The sequence below is a fragment of the Lutra lutra genome, chromosome 2, assembly GCF_902655055.1.
Source record: "Lutra lutra chromosome 2, mLutLut1.2, whole genome shotgun sequence".
In the NCBI taxonomy this organism is placed as follows: domain Eukaryota; kingdom Metazoa; phylum Chordata; class Mammalia; order Carnivora; family Mustelidae; genus Lutra; species Lutra lutra.
The window spans coordinates 68,239,971-68,257,053 of NC_062279.1; the positions used below are offsets into that span (position 1 = coordinate 68,239,971).

Consider the following 17,083-nt stretch of genomic DNA (forward strand, 5'->3'; position numbering starts at 1 on the left):
ATCTAAAAAAAAAAAGAAATCTAGATACTGCTATTAATTGTCAAAATGAAAGGAAATTTTATCTGAAAAAATATGTTTTTTTTTAAAGATTTTTTTTATTTGACAGATAGAGATCACAAGTAGACAGAGAGGCAGGCAGAGAGAGAGAGAGGAAGAGAAGCAGGCTTCCCGCTGAGCAGAGAGCCCGATGCAGGGCTCGATCCCAGGACGCTGGGATCATGACCTGAGCCGAAGACAGAGGCTTTAACCCACTGAGCCACCAAGGTGCCCCCAAAATATGTTTTGATCACTCTGTTTCCTAGCTGTGACCTCCAGAACTGGGAGTCCCAGTTCATTGGGAGTAGAGTTGAGAGGCTTTAATATTCCCACCTACTTTCCTTGTCAAGCAATGACAGCAGGTAGCCATAAATGGAGAAGGGGAGTGACGTGCCCCATGGGGGCAGGGTCCCACGTCGTACACATGTTGAGATTTTTCTTCATAACTGGAGGGACCCTACCTCCAAAAAGCCAAGAGTCTGTGTTGGATTTATGCAATCTCAAGCTTTTTCTACTTGTTTTATGTAACTTTCTCTTATGTACCTCTGTTCTCTGAAAATATTTTCTTCTCACCTCTGTGAGTGAACTGGTCACAGTCATTTTTAGGAACTGTGACTGTAGTTGAATTTATTTGCAGGTCAGTTCTGCAGCTGCTGAATACCCAAAATAGATCTTTGGAGGGAAAGAGCCCTAGCTACAGAGGAAAATAAATGCAGACTTGCTTGTTTTCCCCTCTAAAGCAGGTACCATGCCTGGTAAGTTCTGTGTGGTTCCCCAAAGCACCTAGAATAGTTCTCACTAGCGGCTGGCATTCCATAAATAACACAGTCAAGTTTCAGGTTCAGGAGGGGACTCAGGGGCAAATGGAGTGGGGAGGGGGTGGCAGAAAATGGAGTCCCCTCCTTTTAGTGACCCGTTGTTTGTGACTGACATCCCTCTACATCCTGAGGGACTAAGTATATGGTTTATAGTAAACCTTCTGAGAAAGCGTCAACAGGAAAGATGCTACATAAAATTTCCACTGGACACTCTTTTAGATTATAATCAGTAAAGAGGCTGAGCCTCTGCTTGGTGTGCTTTGAATCATGCCCAGCATCCCATTACTTACAAACAAGCTCAAAAATAAATGCTATTAGAAATTGGCAGTGATGCTGGACAGCTCACTGGGCTGGGATTGCCTCCTTACTTGCAATGAACCAACATGTCTCTTTGGTAATTCTCTTGGCTCTTCCTGGTCTTGGTTATAGTTGTACAATAACCAGATCATTTCTTCCTAAACTTTTAAATAATCAAACAAATAATTGTTTTGAACAGCCTCCCCCAGCCCTGCCACCTCATTCATTTGCATGACAAATATTTACTGAGCACTTACTATGTGCCGGCATTCTGCGAAGAGTAAGGAATACAGTTTGTGAGAAAAACAGATGTATTCTTTGCCCTCATGAAGTGTATAATCTAGTGGGAGAGACTGACATAAAATCAATGGCCATGAAAAGAAAAAGACAATTAGAAATTGTGTTAAGTGCTTTAAAAGAAAGCATAGAGATCAGAGGGTGGTATAGAAACATAATTAGGAGCTGGGGGAGTGCAGAAAAGGCCTGTGATTGTATTTTTAATGTCCTTTGTGAAACTACATAATGTAAAAAGTTGCTGTCGATTGAATAATGCTTTAAAATTATTTGTGTTTAAAAATAAAATAAAACTCTTTGTATTTTACTAATCACAACAGCATATACATGCATGTGGGAAAAGGTAGTTTGTATGTCTAAGGTGGTTTGAATCCATGACTACTGTGCATGTGAATGTGTACATGGACACCTGGCCTCCTACAAACTCTGCAGCCTCCCAGAGGACTGAGGGCCACTTAACCAGAATACCCTTCATACTTCCTCCACCATTGGATCTAGTGACCATATGCAAAGCTCCTCAGGAGAGATCCTAAAGAAAAATAGATGGTTTCCCCGTCAGGATTCACATCAACACTCAATAAAGGCCAGGTCAGCTCCTTCCCACCAAGAGCCCCCAACACCCATCCACTGTTGACCCAAAATGTGACCATGTCCCCACCGCCTGGCAAAGCTTACTTATTTCCAGACTGGTCTGATCTACATCAAACTCAACACTCAAATACCACACCAAGTCCTTTCAACATTCAGGGAGGACGCTCCCTTCCTCCAAATCCCAACGTGGTCAGTCTATATTTTATTTCTCAGGGCTCAACTAGGTGATTGTATGTTACCTCCTAGGAACTTGTATTTCTTCTCTAACAGCCTCATGGCTATGTAAATACATATTCGATTTATGTTTCTAGATTATAGTCTTTAGGGCTTTCTGTCAAGCTCCCCATTGGAAGTGAAAGTTCTCAATATTCTAATCTTTCTTGCTTAACCAAGAAGCAAGGAATGCCAATGAGAAGCTTGGTCTAGTGTGGGAATGATCCTTTTTTAATAAACACAGCCACCAAAGGAGGGATGAGGAATTCAAATGTGACATGTGACTGACCGTCTATCTTTTCCAGGAGGAGGAGGGAGACAAGAAGTTTGGTGTGTGTAAGGCTTAGGACTGAGCTTGGGGGCTTACCTGGAGAGATGTGTACTAAAGGAAGGTCTTTGTAGGACTGGTAATACCTCACTTAGATCCTAAATCCCTGGATAGCAGAGATGGCACCTTGGTCTTGTGCACCCAGTGGCGGCTAGCCTAGTGGGCATATGGTCACTTTTGTTCAAATTCCAGCTCTCCTGTTTATCAGCCATGGGCCAGTGTGAAACAGGCTAAATCACTTAACCTGTCCAAGTTTCTTTGCCTTCTCCCACTTTACTGTGACTATTTCCTTTAGTTTGTAATCCATTTTTGTATTTTTATGATGTGGCAGTGAAATGTGTCTCCAGGACTTAAAGTCAAATTTTATCAGAGTGCTTTATGCACATGATTAAAATATCAAATGGTCCAAAAGGTTTTGTAATGTGAAGAAACAGTACCATGACCCACGTCTCCTCACCCACATTCCACTTCTCAGAGACCGCAGCCTTTAACCAGTTTCTGTTTTTAGTTCTGCTTGTGGTTTCTTCTGCGTCTTCAAATAATATGTTTACACTGCTCTGTCTTAATCAACAACCTCAGTAGACATTATCTATCCACTTCCTTTTAGGGCAGATAAGGTTCTAATTTGTGTTTCCCCACTCCCTGTTAAGTTTTAAAAGTTTTAGCTATTTTAGTTGCTCTGTTACTATTGTAACTATAGACGAACCTCTAATTTTTTTTTCCATCAACAGTCAATGATACCTTTGACTGCTCACTCAGTAAGATGAAGATAAAAGCCAAATGTCTCTTTCTCCACCTCCCTACCCCCTTCTACCTCCCAAATTCTATCTATTCTATAACCACAATTAAGTTTCTCCTGCTTTGTTTATAGGCTTATTCCAAAAATTGGAAACCAGAAAACAGTGCTTACAACATGGCTATGTAAATATTGTTTCAAATCTAAATAGAGCGCCATGACTGCATTTCTTTTCTCTGGTTCCAGTGTCATGACCCCACCATCACTCAAAGAAAAATGTTTCAAGAACAGAGTATTCTTTCTTGCACTCATCCAATTCCTCAAAATAATGCTACGTTTTAGTTTAGTTCCTATTTGTACAGTTTTTTGTATTTTTCTGGAGTTTCTGATTGTCCTTTTTTCTTGTTGGTAGAAGAAACAGACGCCTTCTTTATCATATTCAGCCTTTACTCACTCACCTGCTTTTTTTCTTTCTTGGGAGGTAGGGGGGATTCTTTCCGTTCTTCTTGAAAACATTTCTCTTAGAGTGCATTGATACTCTTTTAATTTGGACTAATTGCTTGTGAGGTCACTGACAATTGGTATCCAGGAATTTTTTTTTAATTAAATTCTATTATTTCTTCTATTTAAAAACTCACCATTTTGTGACATTTTTGCTTTAGCTTTGCTGGAGTTGTCGCACTTAAGTAACCTCCTCAGCAGGCATATATGAGAGTAAACTTCTTTCCTTTCTTGGCCTTCCCTGACAATTCAGGCATCGAGCTTCTCCCAAATTCTAGGCAAATTGAGTCTATTCTCTACTGTGAACCCCATCAAAGTTTCTTGCATGTACTTTTTGGCTCAAGAAATTTGCTAAATCACTCATCCACAGATAGTGCCCCCTTTCCATGTTCTTTTCTGTTATGCGTTTATGGGGTTTTTTCCTTTTGTGTGTGTGTGTGTGTGTGAGAGAGAGAGAGAGAGAGAGAGAGAGAGGTGTCAGGTAGAAGATGTGCTCAGTCCAACATCTTGAACAGGTAGATAGTTGTATTTTTTAATCCTTTATAATGAGAATAATAATGCCTTTCCCACTTATTTTTTGGCAGATTTCAGATTGAACCCCACAATCCATCCTCCTTTATTTGTAATAGAACCCCCATTTTTAACAGGCAACCTGGCACAATTCTAGCTTCCCTTGCAACTTGATGAGACTAAGTTCTGGTGAAATGGGGTATAGGTGAAGCAGCCTTATAGCAGCTCACTGGAATTGTCCTTAAGAGATAAGAAGTGTCTTTGGCACTGTCTTGAGCCATGAATTGATGCTACATAAAGAGCCTAGTTTCTGGTACCAAGAGCCCAGTACTAGTCCAGGACTATTTATCTAGACTTTTATGGAACAGAGAAATTTTGTTTTGGTGAAGGCATTGCTATTTTTAAGTTTTTCTCCTCCAACTAATACAACCTTAAAAATTATCTGTGAGGTTAAAAAAAAAAAAAAGAAGATGATGAATGTGAAAGTGATCAGTAAATTGTAGAGAACTACTGCAATGTCAGATACTATTATTACATCTTACACTAGACTATATTTTAAACTCCTCCTCTGGACCAGTGACTTTTCAAGGGAACGCCTCCCCTTTGTCTTATTCATTTTTCCCATCAATAGCTGGCATCGAGTAGAATTCATTATCTTTATTTATTAAATAAATTATCTCCATGGTTATTAGTTCTTTAAAATAGTTTCAAAACCATAAAAACGCATAAGTGTTAAAATGATTTCAGCTTGGGGCGCCTGGGTGGCTCAGTGGGTTGGGCCGCTGCCTTCAGCTCAGGTCATGATCTCAGGGTCCTGGGATCGAGCCTCGCATTGGGCTCTCTGCTCAGCAGGGAGCCTGCTTCCTCCTCTCTCTCTGCCTGCCTCTCTGCCTGCTTGTGATCTCTGTCTGTCAAATAAATAAATAAATAAAATCTTAAAAAAAATGATTTCAGCTCATTAATCTTTAGAATAAATAAAGGGTTTCTAAAAATAGAGAAGACCAAAAAACTCAATAGAAAAATGACACTGAAGACAAAATGGAAATTGTTCTGCAATATATGAAAAGATGGTCAACCTCACAGACAAGATAAATACACATGAAAAATTGTATAAAACTATCATTTCTCACCTATCAGATTAGCCAAAGTCCAAGTAAGACCCCATCCATCCTCTGTTGATGAGGCTGGAGGAAGCACACATGTCATGCACTATTGGTGGGAAGGTAACATGGCCCTACTCTGTGATGGGACATCTGTCTGTAGCTACCACAATGTAGAATTATTTGTGCATTCGCTCGGCAATCCTACTCCTAGAAATCTCTTCTATAGGCATGACATATATGTAAGGTTATGTATTAAAACAATGAAATAATAAAATATTAGAAACAACCTGAATATTCATTGTTGGGGAGCTGTTCAAATAAATTATGTTCCATCATACAATGGAATACTATGCAGCAATAAAAAATGAAGACAATCTCTATGTCTTGATATGGGAAGAATCCTGGCATGTTTTCTGAAGTGAGAAAAGCAAACACAAGGAATGAATATATATAAAATGTTACCTTTTATGTAAGAAAAAGGCAATTCAAAATATTAATTGGTAGCATAAAGAAACATTTTAAGGATAGATAAGACACTAATAGAAATAGTTACCTATTTGAATAGAGAGAAATAGGGATGGAAGTGAGATTTTTTAAAAATTCCAGTATAGTTAACATATAGCATTATATTAGTTACAGGTGTACAATATAGTGATTCAGTAATTCTATATATTACTCAGTGCTCATCATGATAAGAAGTGAGTCTTCCTGGTTTTGTTTTGTTTTGTTTTTTTTTAAAGGTTTATTTATTTGAGAGGCAGAGAGAGAGAGAGAAAGAGAATCTCAAGCAGAACACAGAGCCTGATGCTGGGCTTGATCTCACTACCACAAGATCATGACCTGAGCTGAAATCAAGAGCTGGATGCTTAACCCACTGAGCCATCCAGGTGCCCCTTGGTTTTGTTTTTGATTCATGTAACTCAAATGTATATTTGAAAAAAAGAAAACACAATTAAAAAATAAGTATGAAAGCTTAAAAAAAGTTACAATTTCTTAAAATACAGCCAGTGTTGGAAAGGACTATGGGCCCCACTAGAATTCATAGACATACAAACACATTTATTGTACTAGCTTGATTGTGAGTTTCAGACTTATACAATCAAAGACTATTAAAATTGGTAAGGACTTAGAGGTTTGCTTTTTCCAATCCTCTCATTTTGCAGATGAATCAAATGAGTCCTAGAAAGGCCTAGTGACTTGACCAAGGTTCACACAATTATTATAGCAGAGCCAGATTTTACTACAATTGACTGACTTCCAGCCAAGTGTTCCTTCCACTACTCTGTGCTCTCTAGAATATGTAAAGGATGAGTTAACTGATACATAATTTCATACCATATTGCTTAAACATGACCCTTATAAAACTAATCGACTTGTTCCAATATTTATCATGACCCGCTTATGCCCTCGAGTTTATGTTAGGGGCTGGAGCTATAGTCAAGTCCACAAGTCAAGGAGGTCCTGCTTCTTCTGTTATCCATACTCTAGCTTCCACAGAACCTGATCCTCAAATAAGATGAGGCCAGTGAGTTGCTATGTGTTTCTGTCTGAGCTACCTCTTTTAACTCCTAGGAGATGTTAAGACCTGCCTGGCCTCCAGATCCCTCAGGTTATGGCCTTGGCCATGGTCAACCATCCAGAGAGCAGATGCCAAAAGTTTCACACTGGGTGTGCTGGATCAACCAAAACAGCAAGGCCAAATCCCCCAGTTTTCTAAGCCTTGAGGCAGCAGGGTGAAGAGGAACTAAAATGAGGATTCAAAGTGAGAGACAATCAAGAAAATGGGAAAAGCAAGAGAGTGGAGAATGGAATGGGAGTGGTTTGGAGCCATTGTGGAGACAGAATTGTATGAGTTAGGACAGGTTATGGTAACAAATGATTCCCCAAATTTCCACTGCTGAAGACAACAAAAGTTTATTTTTTGCTCATGAAAAATCTCTAAGTTCAAGTGACTGTCCAAAGTAGCTCTCCTCTCTTCAGTGACTCAGGGATCTAGGCTTTTCCATTATATCTCTAAGATTGAGGTTTTGGGTTTACATGGTTACAGGGATTGGGGGAAAGAGAGTTGGAGAAGGGGGTAACTAGCAGCCATGAAATTCTCCAACCCAGAGTAACAGATACCACTTCTGCTCCTAGCCCATTGGCTGAAACTAGTCATTGACCTCACCGGCCCTACAAGGTGGGCTGATAAGTGTGGGAGAGCTTACAGGATATTTGGTGAGCAATACTGTTGGCCACAGAATTACCACTGTCACAGTTTTGAATTGTCCCCACTGTCAGTGGGATGCGTTATTTAAAAGTTGAGGAGCAAGATGAAAATAGGGCTGCAAGTGATTCCTCCTTTCTTTTCTAAGTACCCACACATCGTTAACATCCATTTTTTAAATTTAGTTTTTATTTAGAGTTAAGCCAGGAGAAATTTTGGTCCTTTAAAAATAACAAAGCAGTAAAAATTTCAGGACACTAAGAGATTTAGATCAGTGAGGAATTATTCTCTTGTCCTTTAGTGTGTGTGATATATATATATATACATATATATATATATACATATATATATATCTCAGATGTTACCTCCATAGTTTGGGGCTTCTCCTGGTGAGATTTTTTTTTTGGGGTGGAGGCAGACACAAAGAGTTTTGCCCCCAAAAGGAGGATGTATGGACACCTTTATTATAACTTCTCTGGCCGCAACAATGAAAGGCGGTAAAAAGTCAATTCCATGTTCTGTGGCAGCAACGTTCAATTGTTACTTCACATAATTTGGAGGCCGACTATCTCATCTCTCATACTCCCTTATAAGTGCCATGGAGCCAGAACACACAGATGTGCATGCGCACACACACACGCACACATATAACGACTGCATTCATCTCTCACAGTACCCACCCATAGTAGGTGCTCAGCCAGCGAGGGTGCACGAATGAGGACCTCCTAAGTGCCCAGTATGCAGGATGCACTTGTGGCCCCGTGGGCGGGAGGCTGCTCTGCCTTAGTCTCTCGGCCTCTTGGGATCGCTGAAGGTCCGGGGGGCGCAGCCTGGCCACCGAGAGCAGCTCAGTGGGACCCATCTCTCCTCCAGACTGCCGCTGCATTCATTGAAATGGCTTATGGCATTCCCACTGTTGTGTTCGTTGTGTCATTGATCTGTCACCTTTTTTATTGCTTGTATAATACCCCATTTATTCAAACCTTTTTTGTAAAAATGAGATATTTTCATTGTTTTGAAAACATATGTACAGTTGGCCCTTGAATAACATGGGAGTAAGGGGGGCTGACCTCCCCAAACAATAGAAAATCTACGTATAACTTTTGAGTCCCTCAAAACTTAACTACTCATAACCTACTATTGACTGGAAGACTTACAGATAATATATGATTATAACATCACTAATAGTCAATTAACATATATTTTGTATGTTACATGTACTAAACATTGTATTCTTACAATATAGTAAGTTGGAGAAAAGAAAACATTATTTAGAAAATCTAAGAAAGGGAAAATACATTGATGATACTGTACTATATTCTCTGGAAAAATTTCATAAATAGACCTGTGTAGCTTAACCTCTGTTGACAGGGTCAACTGTATTTAGTTATTTTAACATGCATATATGAGGTATTTACTATATATACCAGGCCCTATTTTAAGCACTCTACAAATATGAACTAAATTCTCATAACAACCCTATAATGTATTAAAAAAAAAAAACCAACAACACAATGAGAGCACTATTCCTATCACTGAGGCACAGAGATGTTAAGTAATTTACCCAAGGTCACACAACTAGTGAACAGCAAAGCTAAGATTTGAACCAAAGCAGTTATCCCCGAATCCCTAGTAAAATGCCTGCAGCACAGGATTTTGATATGTAATTGTCTTTTTTTTTAATGATTTTTTTTCTTGGTTATTTCTAACCAGATAGTAACGTCAAGTCATCGGGCTGAACCACTATCCCAGACATAAACCGTGTATAGCCAGAAGACATTATGGCAACTGAGATTCCACTGCTATTTGTTTATGAGTTTCCCAGAGGTGAGCTCCCTGCAAAATGCACGAAAAATAGGTTCCAACCATGCTCACCCCTGTGCCTGGGTGGTGGGATCCACAACCACTTCAGGCTCCTGTTATCTTCCCAAACCTTTACTCACACCTCCTGCCCCATATTTTTCCAAGTGGACAGTTTGCTGAATGGAGAGATTGGACCAGGAAGCTCATGATGGCCTATTGTGGTTTTCAGTGGGGATAATGCTGTCCCTTCTGGGCATTTGGAAAGCAGAGAGCAGTTTTCTGGGTGGTCACAGTGACTGAGTGACTCTCCCGGCATTGAGTGGACCACAGCCCAGGACTGCTGTCACGGTGAAGAATTAAGGTCCTACATAACTTTGTCTGTCCTACTGGACAATGATGTGGATGAAATACCTGTTTTTAATCATATGAACCTAGACACTTACCACAAAGCTTCAAAGTTTTGGGGTTTGGGAGGGGGTTGTTTTGTGTACAGTATGATGTAAATTTCCAAAGAATGTGATTTCTGTGCAAATCAAAGAAAGACTGTTCTTTCTTTCATTTGGAACTTTATCAGAGGGCTATTGACTATTCCGGTAAACACATCCCTGACCGTGATACCAGCCATAGTTTCCAGTAGCAGATGTCCCATGTTCCCAGTCTGCATCTGTAAGCACGTGCCCGCGCATCCGTGAAGATTTCACCTGGTGCGGGCATGGTGCCTTCCCTGAGAACTAGTAGTACTCCTTTGAATGTTGAGATACACATCATTTCATTGAGAGTTACCTTCCTTATGTCGTCTGGCCTATTTTCTGAGTTTGGGGGGATGCTGATGAAATTCTGCACCTCCGAGTTGACTTTCTAACACAGAGATATTCCTGGTCAAACACATCATTATCATCACCATTACCATTATCAAACAATTTTCCTGAAAGTTTGGATATTACCACTAGGCAAGATCCTGATTTATTTGAAATTATGTGTGCATAGAGGCTGGGTTATCTATGGATTTCACTTCCGGAAGAGAAGCAGGCCTCATAAGTGATTTTTAAAAGCATCATCAGGACTGATGGATCCGAGAATGGCCTCTCAAGCACCCGCAGAGAAGGAGGCAGGGCCCGTGCAGCAAGCCCAGAGGACTGTAGTGAACGAGCTAAACGGGGACAAAGCCTGCCCCAATCACAGCCCGGCTTAATTACCACGTTGCAGATAATGATGAGGTTGCTGCCGTACCCTGCGAGCAGCTGCAGGAAATCAGTCTGGCTGAGGGCGCGCTTTACCCTGGGTTGCTGGAGTCAACTTGGCTTTGATTCACAAGAGCTGGCGATCGCACTGAATATATGACGGATCAACAGAAGTCTTCCCACTTGCAAAGCACCTGGGAAAACCTCTTGATAGGCCCACTACACAATGGGCACTTAATGAATATGTAAGAGAGGCATGATTGGATTGAAGTGGGAGACTCTGGCCTCTTCTTCTGGGTTTTGGAGGAATGTTGATGGAATTCTGCACCTCTGGCTTGATTTTCTAACCATAGAGAGGCTCCTGGTCAAACACATCGTTGTCATCATCATCATCATCAACTGCTGAGTGTCTGATTACTATTCATAGCCGCAGCGCCCGGGACTGCTCATCTGGCTGCTTCTGGGTACGATCATTATGATTTTTATTATCCAGCACACTCATTCGATGTTCAACAAATGTCTACCAAGCACCTACTCTGTGCCAGGCAGTGCCAGATGTGAATGAAACGATGTAGTTCCTGCTGTCATAGCTTCCCAGATTCAGGAGAGAAAAGGATATTAATAAATAATTATACATTTATAGCTGATTTAATTATGAAAGAAGAGAGAAATTATTTGATACCCCACAGACACCTGAACTCATCAATCTTGGCCTCTTGCGCCCAAGCTTGCTTCTCCCTGGAAGTCCTCACCTGTTTCTCTCCAATCAGTTCCCCCGTGTCAGAAAATAGTCATCTTAGCAATTGCTTCTTTCTCACTTTGCACCCCTGACACCCAGTTAATCCCCAAGTACTGCTACTTTTACCCCACAAATGTTTTTCTAATGTGTCCCTTCTTTACTGTCCCCATGATCCTGTTTCTCATTGGCCTGGACACTTTCAACAACACTATGACAAGTTTAGTCTCATCCTGACACTAATCAGAATTCAGGTATAGCGAAAAACATCCAGTATGGGTGGAAGATGATTTCTTCAAGGGCATGAAAAGGCTTACAGAATTGTTGGAAAGCTGAAGAGATAGGTTGAGCTTTTTTTTTTTTTTTTAAGATTTTATTCATTTATTTAAAAAAAAAAAAAGATTTTATTCATTTATTTGACACAGAGAGAACAAGAACACAAACAGGGGGAGCAGCAGGCAGAGGAAGAGGGAGAAGCAGGATCTCCGCCGACACCAAGCAGGGAGCCTGACTTCACCGGGGCTGGATCCCAGGACCTCGGGATCATGACCTGAGCTGAAGGCAGACACTTAACCAACTGAGCCACCCAGGCGCCCCCGGGTTGAGCATTTAAAAAGTGGCTCTGACAGCCACATTGCAAACCTGGCTACCAAGGGGCCTACTGCCTCTTTCACAGTTGGGAAGCTGTGTGCCAACTACGGAAGCCTGTGCTTCAGGGCGGGCCCCGAGCCACGCCTCCACTGCCATAATCAGCATTCCAGCACAATCAGGAAGCCATGGCAATTAGGAAACAGCCACGATTAGAAGCAGCCATGATCGGGAAACCACTGCCGAAAACCCTGGCCCCTCGACAAGTGAGCTGGCCGGCCCAACCAGCAGGGACCCAGCCTCTGCCTCATTTCCACCTTCCAAATCCTGGGCAAATACTTCTGTGTGATAAAACCTGAGTCAGACCCAGAATCCCAGCTGCAATGGAGTCCTACAAAGGCAGTTGGAGCTTTCTAGCCAATGCAGAGGGGCAACATAGGAAGACTCTCCAAGAGAAGTTTAGAATAAATGTGCTAAGCGCGCTACATCGGCCATACCTTCCTGATGGTCACCAGAGTGAAGTCTCAGAAATGTAAATCTGACCACATTGCTCTTCTGCTGAAACTCTTTCAATGTTCGCCACTGCCCATAAAATGATGCCCAAGTTCCTTGGCTTGACGTCTCTTCCATCATACCCCTCCAGCCACTCACACTCAACTCTCTAATAGCACTCTGTGCTCTGGTAGGACCCCCTGTCTTTGTTCCTGAGGTCCCCTCTGTCTGGAATGTACTTCCCACTTTGCCTGGCTCACTTTTACTCATCCTTCCAGACTCATTTCACGTATACCAGGAAGCCCTTCTTGAACCTTAGTGGCTATGCACTACCATTGCAGCTTTCCTGGGCATGCCTAGATCTTGAAATTATCTGCTCCTATTTCTGCCTCTGCCATTAGATATTGTTCTTTTGGAGCAGCAATGAATGCATTTTTGTACTTTCAGTGCGTAGCACTGTACGTGGCCCTAAGTACACACTAAATAAAATTTGGTTGAACTAAAAGGAATGAGACTGAACTAAGCATGTCTTCAGTTGGATTCTCCAGGAATCAGACTCTGAGGCAGTGTTCACAGGCAGGCAGTTTGTTAAAAGTATGTTGAGGAATCCATCGCTGCAGGGGAGCTGGAGGGTGTGTGAGAGAGTGAAGAGAGCAAGGTTGGGTAGAGAGAGGTGCTGAACTGTCGTATAGTGGTGATAGACCTCAGCCAGCCCCACAGTGAGTGCAAGAGCTGGAAAGACGCTTTGGAGTTGTCCCACCTTGAAGCAAGAGGGCTGTGTCTTTATATCCCCCTGTTAACTAGTCATTGGATGTGGGAGAGAGGGTGTCACCATGGTCTTAGCAACTCCCTTCACCTGAGGGCAATTCCCAGAAGGTAACTGCATCAATCAGAATTTGATCAAGAAGGAGAACCCTTATGATAAATGGGTGGATGGAAGGATGGAGGGATGGATGATAGATAGCATTTGTAGCTGATTTAATTATGAAAAAAATAAGATATATGATATGGTATTTACTCATTTATTGTAGGGATCTGGTTTATGCTATCCTGGGAACTGGTTACACTGTTTCTGTGCGACTGCTCTTTCTGTATCTGGTGCCTGAAGTCTGTAGGACAGGTGGTCAGAATAGAAGATGGAAGTGAGGTAGGGTAGTAGGAAAAATCGGAACCTATGAGCTTAAGCTGGAATCCAAGAGAATGGGCTGGAATCCATGTCAGTCTCTTTATCCAAGCCACCATCTTTTAGCCAAAGGGTGTGGTGAGAAGCTAGCACCCTTCACTGAGAGCAGAGACCCTTTAGCTGCCAACATGGCCGGCATCGGGAGAAATGAGTACCTCAGCACTGAAACAGGGTTTTGGACAGAGAGCCACAGCAAGGCACTGTACAAAGAACATCATTCAGCAAGATTTCTTCCCTCTTGGGCCTCACTAACCATGGATGACCAAATCTGTCCTGGAAAACTAGTACATCACATCTAGTCAATGTATATAAAATGAAATAAAAATTAAACCAGTCAACAAATACCTACTATCACCTACTGTGAAATTTGAGGTGAAAGAAAAGAAAAGAAGATACTTCCAAGGGCCAGAGGGAATTTTCCAAGGGTTCACAAGATTAAAGGTGACAGTGGGAGGGAGATCATCAGAGCTGGGGGATAAGGACAAGGAATCAAGTTTATAAACATGGGTGATATGATGTAGTTTTGATGAGGGAAGTGGGGTTTGGAAGATGAAAGTCTTAGAAATATTAACAGAAAAGTAATATATTCTCCAGTTACATTTCTGCCAGGAACTCCTAAGAAATCTATTTATTCATCCTTCTTCCAGCCCTTCCCACTCCTGGGCCATCATCTTGGTTAAGAATGACGCTGTGTCATTCTTTCCCACTCCTTGCCCATGGCAGAAATCACTAATCAGTGAAGGCCTTCTCTCCTGATGTGCCCAGATGAGGTTTCAGAATTCTTCTTAGCACAGCTCTCCAGACAGCCCTACTACCTGACTGGATGGAGCTCAGCAGTCCTCCCTGTCCCTATTCCATTCTATTCATTTATATCCAATTTGCCATCTCCCCTAAGAATGCCCATGTCTCAGGGTGCCTGGGTGGCTCAGTGGGTTAAGCTTCTGCCTTCGGCTCAGGTCATGATCTCAGGACCTGGGATAGAGCCCTGCATCAGGCTCTCTGCTCAGTGGGGAACCTGCTTCCTCCTCTCTCTGTCTGCTTCTCTGCCTACTTATGATCTCTGTCTGTCAAATGAATAAATAAAATCTTAAAAAAAAAAAAAAAGAATGCCCACGTCTCACACCATCTTTGCCCGCAATGGCAGAGCTGGAAACTTACAATTCTACTTTCTGCATCCTCGGCCTTAGTGTGAGAAGGCAGAGGGGAAAGACTGGATATCTTTAACGCAGTGTTTCTAATTTCTCCCCCACAGTGTGGTCCTCCTTCTCAGAGATGTGGATTTAGGATCGGTGGGAACAAAGGCAAATGTTGGGGATAAGCCCATCTGCTATTTTCTGAATAATTGTTCTGGAGAAGCAGAATGGGAAAGGAATTGGGGGAAAGGCAAAATAAGATAACTATATATGCAAACATAACAGGTGAACTTCGGTTTTCATTAGTAACGATTATGAAAAAGATAGATTTAGAGCTCTACCTTGCTTTTAGCAATGGATAGATGTGAATTAAATATTTAAAATCAACCTATTGGCTTGGATGATCATTTCAGAAAACTTAGTTCTGATTTATTAACTTAATATTTTAACAATGCATTCATAGTGCATTCCTCTGGCCTTATTCCCCAATTAATTTTCTGTACACAAGCATTTAAATGTTAAAGAATGTTAAGGAATCTCTTTGTAAGGCAAATGATTCCTTTGTAGTGTAAATAACTCCCTCCGTTTATCTAATATTGATACTACCTGCTGCTATTATAGAAATTTATAGTTTTCAAAGCACTACCAAGCTTGAATGTATTTGATCATCCAAATGACTGTAGGGTTAAGTGTGGGGCTGCTGTTCCTCCCGTTCTCTGAAGAAGAAACAGGAAGTGTGTTTTAGAAGTGTTTTGCTGAACTAAGTTTACATGATTTGACTTGTTAGTAGCAGTTAAGACTTGGTCCCATGTCATCTGACTTGTGGCCAAAACGGACTGTGCTTTTCATTGCAGTGTATTATGTCAAGTTACAAGTCTGCTTGCTTGCTTACTTGTTTGTTTGTTTGTTAAGTAGGCTCCCTGCAGGGCTTGAACTCAGGACCCTGGGATCAAGACCTTAGCTGAGATCAAGAGTTGGATGCTTAACCGAGCTATCCAAATGTTCCATCAGCTTTTCTTTAAATTTTTTAAAGTTTTATTTTATTTTATTTATTTATTTGACAGAGGGAGAGAGATCACAAGTAGGCAGAGAGGCAGGCAGAGAGAGAAGGGGAAGCAGGCTCCCCGCTGAGCAGAGGGCCCGATGCGGGGCTCAATCCCGGGACCCTGAGATCATGACCTGAGCCGAAGGCTGAGGCTTTAACCCACTGAGCCACCCAGGTGCCCCTGCTTGTTTATTTTTTAAGGTGACATCAGCTATATCAATTACTCTGGATTCAAGTATATTCCAAAATGATCACCCTGCAGAAGAACTGAACTATGTTCTTATTCAGTGGTTACAATCTTTGATCTAGAATTCCAAGCTGGATTCCCCAGAATTTTACCTTGCTTTGATTTATCTCAGATGCTTCTTAAAAATGTGGATTCTGGGGAGCCTTGGTAGCTCAGTCAGTTAAGCATCTGCCTTTGGCTCAGGTCATGATCCCAGGGTCTTGGGATCAAGTCAGGCATTGGGTTCCCTGCTCAATGGGGAATCTGTTTCTGTCTCTGCCTCTGCCCACTCCCTCTCCAAATTGTACTCTTGTGTTCCATCTCCCTCTCTCTCTCAAGTAAGTAAATAAAATCTTTTAAAAGAAATGGAGGTTCTGGGTCCCACCTCAGACCCATAAAATTTGAATATCTCGGGTGGTGGGAGGGAAAACATCTGCATTTTAACAGGGTTTTTTCAGTTGATCCTAAAAGACACTAATGTTTGAGAATCACTGGTTGAATGTACCTGTCCTCAGATGAGCACACACGACCATCATAATCTTCGATAACGCAGTAGCCAGACTCAGAAAGCTAACGTGCAGCCATCAGCTATAGATCATACTAAATGTACCATTACACTCAGAAAGTGCAGATTGATCTGGGTCTTTGTCTATAGAAATATGGTGATCAGATGGACTGAACAGATTTTTATTACAGCATTGTTTGCCACAAGAAAACCATTAAATAGCTTTTCTATCTTTTCTTAGATATATACCAGGGAAAACGATGAAATCCCCTGGGACTGTCTTGAGACCTTCACCTGTTAGGTTTTATTAGCTTTTGAGGAAGGTCGTGGGGATCAACTTTTGGGAACCCAGAAGTTTAATGTGGCAGGAACAACACTTAGGGGCTCAGCAAGTCCATTTCTCATTTTCCTGGCAGCAGCAGTATGCTAAAGTCTAGTCTCCTTGCAGGTAGATGGGTCCATGGGACTAGTTCCCACTCTGGAACATGACAGGGCATGTGGTGTACAGTCAGGTGGTGAGAGCGGGGATGTCTTATTCACGAGACCGCTCTTTCTTCA

The 17,083-nt window shown here is 41.7% G+C and overlaps 1 long non-coding RNA gene across 1 annotated transcript; it reads left to right on the forward strand.

The window, feature by feature from the left end:
• Window positions 1–9,343: 9,343 nt before the first annotated feature.
• Window positions 9,344–16,822, forward strand: LOC125094411 (uncharacterized). The gene is made up of 3 exons (XR_007125494.1): window positions 9,344–9,460; window positions 12,881–13,065; window positions 16,767–16,822. It is a non-coding gene; the product is annotated as an uncharacterized LOC125094411 (long non-coding RNA).
• The last annotated feature ends 261 nt before the right edge of the window (window positions 16,823–17,083 follow it).